The sequence below is a fragment of the Ailuropoda melanoleuca genome, chromosome 7 (genome assembly GCF_002007445.2).
Source record: "Ailuropoda melanoleuca isolate Jingjing chromosome 7, ASM200744v2, whole genome shotgun sequence".
Taxonomy (NCBI): domain Eukaryota; kingdom Metazoa; phylum Chordata; class Mammalia; order Carnivora; family Ursidae; genus Ailuropoda; species Ailuropoda melanoleuca.
The window spans coordinates 117,264,240-117,274,005 of NC_048224.1; the positions used below are offsets into that span (position 1 = coordinate 117,264,240).

General features: G+C 32.1%; 1 pseudogene; it reads right to left on the reverse strand.

Annotated features, from left to right (window-relative positions):
* LOC100465893 overlaps positions 1-9,393 on the reverse strand; it is a 185,722-nt pseudogene extending 176,329 nt beyond the window's left edge.
* Positions 9,394-9,766: the final 373 nt, after the last annotated feature.

The window sequence follows — 9,766 nt, forward strand, 5'->3', positions numbered from 1 at the left end:
TTTTTTATTTGCTTAATGTTTTATTTTAAAATGATTAATCCTTTGGTCTAATAACTCATTATTTAATTAAAAGATTTGTTTTCATAAAATAAAATATACTTTGTATGAAGATAGTTTTCAAAATAATTATAGAGAATTTCTTTTAAAATGTTAAAATGCATGAACAATTATTAAAATCTCTAAACCCAAAGCATTTGGGACTTTTTTAGTGTCCTAAATTAGTCCTTAAACTTTTGATTATAACTTTCACTTAAGCACTATATTTATGAACAACAATTTTTTTGGTATTCTTACTATCCTGTAGTTTTGTAATGGATATATTAAGCTTTAATACTTATATTTAGAATAACGGAACTAATCATCTAACATTGACAACTGATTTATCAATTGTGTTCCCTGTGCACTTTATTGGATACCAATGAGGAACACAAGGAGAAGTCAAGCAATAAAAATATTTCAAAAGAGTTGACATAGTCCCATTTAGTACTTACTATTTGTCAGAAAATAAGTTAGGTTTTATAATTTTGATATCTTATTTGCATGATAAAGAAAGTGAAAATAAGTTCTTATTAGTTCTTTCATATTGCATTGACTTTTTTCCCCTCTACATAGATTTTTGATAAAGTACTCAGTAATTCTGAATGTTCTGGAAATTCTTTTTAATGACACTGCTGATAAGAGAGAAGCGCCTAAGTACTCATGTTTACAACTAAAGCTGTCTTGATTTATTATAGAAATTTATTCATGTCCTATACATATTACATATGATTTCAAAGTTAACTAAGAAAAATGAATTTGTTTCTATTCAATAGTATGAAAAAAGGAACTGATGAATTGTATATATATTATGCTATTGCAAATTGCAAGGGTAAGAAATTGACAGGTACACAGAACTTGAAGTCTGTTGAATGTGTGCTAAAAAAACTCATGCACACACAATAAACATTAAATGAGGTGCAGGTCTATTTAAACACACACCCAAGCTAAAATGTACACATTCATTCAAAAAATGTGAGTCCCTAACATGCGTTCACTCTACCAGTAGGTACTAGAATATATGATGTACAAAACAGACATGTTCTGTTTTCTTTGGGAAAAAAAGGTAAAGAGAAAACTTCATAGGTTCAATGGAAAACTATAACTCTAATAAGTGTCATATGTGGACATATATATATATATATATCAGTCTCAGAAGTGGGTGCTGATTAAAAGCCTTCTTGAAGAAATTAAATATGAAGCTGAGAGATTAACTATGTAAAGAGGAAAGAGAAGAACGCTCCAGGTAGAGTGAATGCAATACTATCCAACGCTGAAGGTATCCTGACATTTTGAAGAAACTAAAAGAAACACACACAAACAAGGATGGCAAGAAAGACAAGGGAAAGAAAACAATGGATGGGCTTTAAAATTAAGGTTAAGGAGTTAGGACTATATTCTAAGGAAAATGTTATACCATTGAAGGAATGAGATACGTGACAAGATCAGATTTATACTTTGAAAATTAATTTCAAATACGGACTGGGTGAATTACTTGAGGAAGAAGGTATGGATTCTGGTGAGTATTAATTGATTATATTTATCTAATGGAATGATGAGAATATTTCTGATTAAAATGGTGTTAGTGGAGAAGGATATAAAAGAAAATATTCCAGAGTTTTTAAAAAAGGAAATTTGTCAGAACTGAGTGATATCTTATATGGGATGGAATACATAGGAAGAGTCAATTATGGTCTCAGTTTATAGACTGATGAACTAGATAAATGATGCAAAAATCACTGCCAGGAAATACACTAGAAGAAGACCAGGTAGGACAAATAGGCGGGAGATTATGAACCATCCTATATTTATTTGAAATATGTATGTATATGCAAGTTTATTAATGAAGTTGGAAGCTAATATATATGATAATAACTGGCTGAGTTTAATACCCTAATAAAGTGAAGTAATGATAAATTATTCAACTTCTCCAAATCATACATATTTATACAATGTGCTACAAATCAAATCAATTAAATCAGCTTTTTAGCTGCATTTATCAAATCCTTTAATGTAATTGTATATATTATTATTTTCTCCAACCACTACAAATAGCAGATGATTTAAGGAGACAGTTATTTATTAATGCATTTTAGGCTTTCTTCGGAGGTGAATGAAAGTATAACTAATGATTGTGAATATTTCTAGATGTACTATTAACAGCAACAATAGATGCTAATTTTTAAAAAAATAGTTGAGATAAATATTTTATACACTAAAAATAGGAAAATATCTTCTTTTCTAAGTGTTTGTAAAATTTTTATCAAATTTGCAAAGTTGATTATATACGAAGTCACTTGGAAACATCAATGAAGATTGATCTATTTTGTGGAGGTTAATCTTCCCTTTCGGATCAAAGTTAGTTTGTGATAGCAAGTGACTCTTGAACTTTCCTAATAAATAAGATCTACATAAAATATACTTTCTTTTCTGTAGCACCATTTGATGTGTAACTGTAATGGTGTAAACGTGTGAAAACATGTTATTTTATCATTTTATTGCAATTTCAAAGAACTTTTCTTTGAAAACTTATAGTAGATAATTTTCTGATCTGTAGGTCATAAACTTTGTTTTTCATCATGGTGGTGTCTATTTGTTTGACTTGAGTATCTCAAATAATTTACCTTCTCTTTGCTTTTTTGCCAATCTCCTTTCTTTCCTTTTCTTTCCTATTTCTTTCTCTAACCCACTCTCTGAAGCTCACCCTAAAACTATGAAGATCTCCCAGACTCTCCCATTATTTCATGTTTTTCAATCAACACTATCCTTGCCAGTGGGAACAAATTTATCATTTAGCAGTTTTAAGGGTCCTTCAGTAGCTCTTTTAAAGAACTGAAATAAATGTACAATAAAGATCTGAAATATAAATCATTTATATTCTGATGTTGATATTAACAAGTCAATAATTGAATTTTTGCTGAAGATGCTTAATGAGCAGAACTTTTCTAGACCTGGAGAGCCCTATGCTACATCAAATTTTTATAAACACCTTCTTCTATATATTTATAGTTTTTGAAAGGGGAAGAAAACAATAAATAAGTCAAAGCATTTCAAGAATTAGTGGTCTAAATCAATGGCTTTCTGAGCAAGTGGAATATGAATATAACAATATTGAAATATTCTGCATTGTAATCACCACCTATAAAATTGATTTTTTATGAAATGGATAAAGCATGGAAATTATTTCTTTGAAACAAAAACTGCAGTTGACTATCAAAAATATTGTCGTTGCTCTAAAAAAATGCATAGTTCTTCAAAAAAATTCTGATTATCAATGAGAAAAGAAATTATTTGAACATAGAGTCAGATAAAAATATTGTGGTGGTTCATAATGATCTCCTCACAAATCATAGGAATAATATTGCTTCAAACAAGATTTTCAACCCAAAGCACAGAAGAAAATACTTGCAAATCATATATTGATACGAGATTTTTATCCATAATGCATAAATAGCCTACAACTCAGTAATAAAAAGACAAATATTCAAATTAAAAAAAGAGGCAAATGATTTGAATAGACACTTCTTCAAAGAATATATAAAATGGCAAAGAAAGACATGAAAAGATGTTCAATATAATTAGCCATCGGGAAATTGCAAATTAAACCCACAATAAAATACCACTTTAGATCCACTAAGATGGCTATAAAGAAAAAAAAAAAAAGACAGGCAATAACAAGAGTTGTTGAACCTATGGAGAAATTGGAACCCTCATACTTTGTTGGAATATAAAATGTTACAATCACTCTGGAAAACATGTAAATTGTTAAATATAAATTTGCCATATAACCCAGCAATTTCATTGTTGGTATAGCAGAAGATAATTGAAAAGATATGTCCATGCCAAAAACTATGCATGAATATTCATAGTAGCATTACTCATAATAGCCAAAGGTGGCAACAACTCATGTCCATCAACTGATGAAAGGATAAAAATATGTGATATATCCATACAGTGGAATATTATGTGAAAATACAAAGGAATGAAGCACTGATTTATGGTATGACATGGAAAACTCCTGAAAACCCTCAGCTAAGGCAGGCTGGGAAAATGACAGTAGGAGGACCCTAAGTTTGCCTCCTCCTATGAATACAACTAGATAACATTCACATCAGCTTACATATCCCAGAAAAAAGACTTGAAAACTGGCAGAACGAACCCCACAACCAAGGTAGAGAAGAGGCCACATCAAAAGGCAGAAATACAGTTTGAGACCTAAAGGGACCATGGCTATTGCTGGACAGGAGGAATCAGGGAATGTGGTGAAGTACAAGAAATACATGATCACATCAGGGACCCTGCATGGGCAAGATGAATGCCCATAACATTTGCTTTGAAAGCAAGAGGGGCTAATGTCATGAGTTCTTACAGCTAATGGAATTCTTAAAATCAGCCTGCTGGGCTTTGAGAGAACGCTGAGGGTGTTAGGAAGCTGAGTCCCCACCCTTAAAGAAACAGCAGGACAAGCAAGCTAACAGATACAGCATAGAACCAGCAGTCCGAAAAACACTAGGGACAAACAGGAGGGAGAGTGATCATGGAACATGGCCTAGAGAGACAGGGATCATGGGAGGCCTCTCCAGGAACAAAGGAGCTGGAAGGTACCATTTTTCTCTCCTATCCACAAGCATAAACAACAGCCAGCCACCTGCAGGAACCACACAGTGCCAACACTCATTACCTGAATTAGAAAGACATTCCATGCTCATGGATTGGAAAAAAAAAATACTGTTAAGATGTCCATACTACCAAAAGCAATCTACAGATTTATTGCAATGCCTATCAAAATACCAATACCATTTTTCATAGAACTAGAACAAATAAATTTAAAATTTGTATGGAACCCCAAAAGACCTTGAATAGCAAAAACAATCTTGGGAGGGGGGAAGCAAAGCTGGAGGCATCACAATTCCAGACTTCAAGTTATATTACAAAACTGTAAAAATCAAAGTAATATGGTAGTGGCACAAAAATAGATAAATAGATCAATAGAACAGAACAGAAAACTCAGAAATACACCCACAATTATGTGGTCAATTAATATTCAACAAGGCAGGAAAGAATATCAAATGGGAAAAAGCAGTCTCTTTAACAAATGTTGATGGGAAAACAGGACAGCTACATGCAAAGAGGAAAGGAAAGAAAAAGCAAGCAAGCAAGCAAGCTGGACCACTTTCTTACACCATACATAAAAATAAATTTAAAATGGATTAAAGAACTAAAAGTGAGACTTGAAACCATAAAAACCTAGAAAAGAGAACAGGCAGTTATTGTTCTAACATCAGGCATAGGAACATTTTTCTAGATATGTCTCCTGAGACAAGGAAAGTGGAAGCAAAAATAAACTACTGGGACTACATCAAAATAAAAAGTTTCTGCACAGGGAAGGAAACAATCAACAAAGCTAAAAGGCAATCTACTGAATGGGAGAAGATATTTGCAAATAACATAACTAATAAAGGATTAGTATCCAAAATTAATTACAAACTGATACAACTTAACACTCAAAAAACAAATAATCCAATTAAAAATGAGCAGAAGATTTGAGCATACATTTCTCCAGAGAAGACTTCCAGATGGCCAACACACATAAAAAGATGCTCAACATCACTCATCGTCAGGGAAATGCAAATCAAAACTACAATGAGATATCACTCCACACCTGTAACAATGGCTAGGATCAAAAACACAAGAAACTAGTGTTGGTGAGGATGTAGAGAAAAAGGAACCCTTGTGCACTGTTGGCGGGAATACAAAGTGGTGCAGCCACTGTGAAAAACAGTTTGGATTTTCCTCAAAGTTCTATTTAAAAATAGAACTATCCTATGATCCAGTAATCGCACCACTGGATATCTATAAAAAAATACAGAAATACTAATTCAAAGAGATACATGCACCCCTATGTTTATAGAATCATTATTTACAACAAGCAAATTATGGAAGTATCCCAGGTGTCCATCAATAGATGAATGGATAAAGAAGAGATACACACACACGCTCACGCAGGCACATGCACACGCACACACACACTGACATATTATTCAGCCATAAAAAAAGAATGAAATATTGCCATTTGCAACAACATGGATGGAGCTAGAGAGAATAATTTTAAGTTGAAATAAGTCAGAGAAAGACACAAATACCATGTGATTTCACTCATACATGAAATTTAAGAATCAAAACAAATGAGCAAAGGAAAGAGAGAGAGAGAGAAACCAAGAAACAGACTCTTAATTATAGGAAACAAACTGATGATTACCAGAGGGGAGGTAGGTTGGGGGATGGTTGAAATAGGTGATAGGGATTAAGGAGTGCACTGGTGATGTGTGGAAGTGTTGAATCACTATATTGTACACCTGAGATTAATATAACACTGTATATTAACTATACTGGAATTAAAATAAAAATTTAATGGAAAAAAAACTAGCTAAGTGTAAGCAAGCAGTTAGAACTGCAAACGAAGTGCAAGCAGCCAGTTACATACATATTGTATGATTACACTTATTTAAAATGCCCATAATAGGCAAATCTCTAGAGACAGAAAATAGATTAATGGTAGCCATGGGCTAGGGGTGGAGAAAGGGGAGTAACAGTTAATTAAGCATAGGGTTTCTTTTCACAATAATGGAAAGGTTCTAAGGTTACTGAATTATATGTTTAAATGAGTGAATTTCATGAAATGTAAATTCTAACACAATATAATTACTATTTACATAATGTGTTGAATTTTGTAATATTTTAAAATTATATTTAAAACATGAAATTTATGATAAAATAGATAATATTCTGACATTAAGATATGTTCTTTAGAAAGACATAAGTTATGAAATTTCATCATTTTTCCCCAAGTAACTATCCTGTGATCATTACTGTGGCTTTTCAGACGTAAGATTATAACACTATTCTTCTTAGTGAACTGCTTTTCTATCATTGAACTACTCTTTCTAACTGGTTCTTTGATATCTGATTCTAGACTATGCAACCAATTGCATGGTCTCTCAATCCATTTTCTTCTCTTAATTTTTCTAAAGCAGTGTCAATGAGTACTATAATCACTACATTATCTCTAAAGAAAAGTATTTGGGTAAGTATGATATGTAATAGCTTGAAAATGTGAATGCCAAAATTAGCTACTGCAGCATCATCTGGCTTTAGTGGGGAGTATGGGACAATAACATGTGAGCTCTATGCTACTTTGTGCCTGTCTAATCACTGCTGAGAAACTGTCTTTGGTTCAGAGAGCAATATTTTAATAATAAGACTTCTGCTTTTAAATCACATAATGTTAAAAGTTACTAATTTCTTCTTTCCTATTATCACATAAGTATCTCTGGAGGCACAAGGTAAAATACAAAGGGTTTTTGCCAAAGTTGAGGATTTCTCCAGTAAAATTTTATCTACCAAAGGAAAGGAAGAAATGAAAAAAAATGTAATAAAATTGCAATTCACTCTTTGAAATAAATTGCTGTCAACTTACAAGAAGTACTGAATATATTTGGCTTTTCTTCAATATGTTTAGCTTAAGTGTTCAACATTTTCTTCCACCAGAAAACGGATTTAAGTCACTAGCCAATTGTCCTAGTACCTCAATCCATCCAGACAGGGTTGCTTCCCTTCCTTATGGTTTGGGTGGAAACAATGCAAAGTATAAAAGTGAATGGTTGAGAAGCACTAATGCCTGTCAGGGAAAATCAAGGGAAAAATAATACAGGGTTTAAGGGAAAAATTAACACAGAAATACAAAGAGAAAGAAGTATTACTATGAAATGTAAAAGAAAAATAGAAGGTCTATTTCTAGAGAATGCTGAGGAAAATTCTAAATAATTTCGGCTTCATGTCCACAATACAATATGAAAATATATGGCTTTTATGAAATCATGCCAGGAAATTACAAAGAAAAAAAATGTGATGACAGAGTCATGAAACCAACAGTTAAATACAGGGTAATCACAACCAAAGCAGGCCAGTAAGTCACACTATACATTCAAATAAGTTTCAAAAAGAGTAAAATTTACATGTAAAAAAGAAACTTTAATATAGAATATTTTAAATGTGAACTTGAAATAAGGAAAACATTTCTAGGTATAATTCTATGGAAGAAAGATTGATATTTTTGAATAAATAAAAATGTAAACTTTTCCATCAGCCGAAATGACACAATAATCTGAAAAATAAACTATGAAAATACTTGAAATATTTATGGCAATAAAGATTGAATATCCTTAATTTATCAAATCATCTTATAAATGAAAGTTCCTGTATGCACAGATTATTTGCATAAATTTAAGAGCAGGTAGGATTTTAAGAGACTGTAAAAATGAGACCTAAAAGTACTACTCTTTAGAGCCCAAATCCAGTTTTTACTTCTAGGTTACATGGTATTTCTTTCATATTTTATTTTCTACTTTACTTGACAACCAAATAAGTCAAGTATTGACACTATTGCTTTTGTGTATTTACTGTCAGTATATATCTGTTCTTTCATTAGAATAATCCCTTGTTTTTTACAAATAAGTGCAATTTATCCTTCTGTGAAATCTTTTCTTCAATTTGCATATGGAATAATACAAGGGTGCAGTCAGAATTAATAGATACCAACCTATCTTCATAATTTGTTATATATTTTTAAATTTTATCATTCAGGGTCAAAATATATTACCATTTTTTATTTTATTTTCATTTACTTTTTCAGTTTTGCTTTCTTTTTCTGTCACTTTTCTTTATTCCTACACTATAATATTTTCAACACCGAAGCATGATATTTAAAGATAGCACTTCAGTGATGTGATCTGACCTCACTGTTTTGAAGGGTGGCAGATTAATTTGGCTTCTTTTTTTCAATTTAGTCACATTAATTATATATTTATGTATATATATAGAGAGAGAGAGAGAGAGGACTAAAGTTGAGTAAGATTTGGGTATGTTGTAAGATTCAGTTAAAATGAGAATGTCTGTTTCTCATGTTACTTGAAGATGAGAATGATTGCATGCAAATGGTTTTTGTTTTATGCTGCCTAATGATGTGGGCTTATAAAACTGGTTAAAACGTCTTCCTAAAAATAGGCCTACCTCAAAGTAATAGTTTCAAAACAAGTGCATCTCAATCACTATGTGAAAGTTTCAATGTCAAATACATTTTTTTCAGTCACTTAAAACTATCTTTACACTTCATACACTCTCCTGGACTTCCCATTTGTAAATGTGCAAGATGATGGCTTGGCTCTCTCCACTTCCATTCCACTCTCGCTCTATCTGAAGAAGGAAGAAAGCTAAAAGTCTGTACTCCTCATCCTTCTCTGTTACCAGGGTTCTGGAAGTGAACTTAGTTGCACTTTGATGAGATTCAGAAGGTTTCATCTTGAATGAGCTAGCAGTCACAGTGACTGGAGCACCTGGTCTCCAGTTTTGTGGGTGCCCTACTGTGTGGTTGCTTAATGATGATGGCAAAAGCAGTTACATTCCCCTAACTCTGGATTTCAGCTACAGTGCTGTGACCTACATGCAAAGAGCCTATGGTAATTCCTTCACTTCCAGTCCTCTAGCCCTTCAATGATTTTTGTTTGTAATTATTGTTATTACTATTATTATTATACTTAAAATACTAACAGTGGTTTCTGTTCTTCATACAACCTTGATTAAACAAATTATAAATAACTTTTTTTAAAGACTATTAGATAGTTTTGTGTCTAAGGAAAGTTTGTATGCATAAAAGACAAGAGTTACTTGGGTT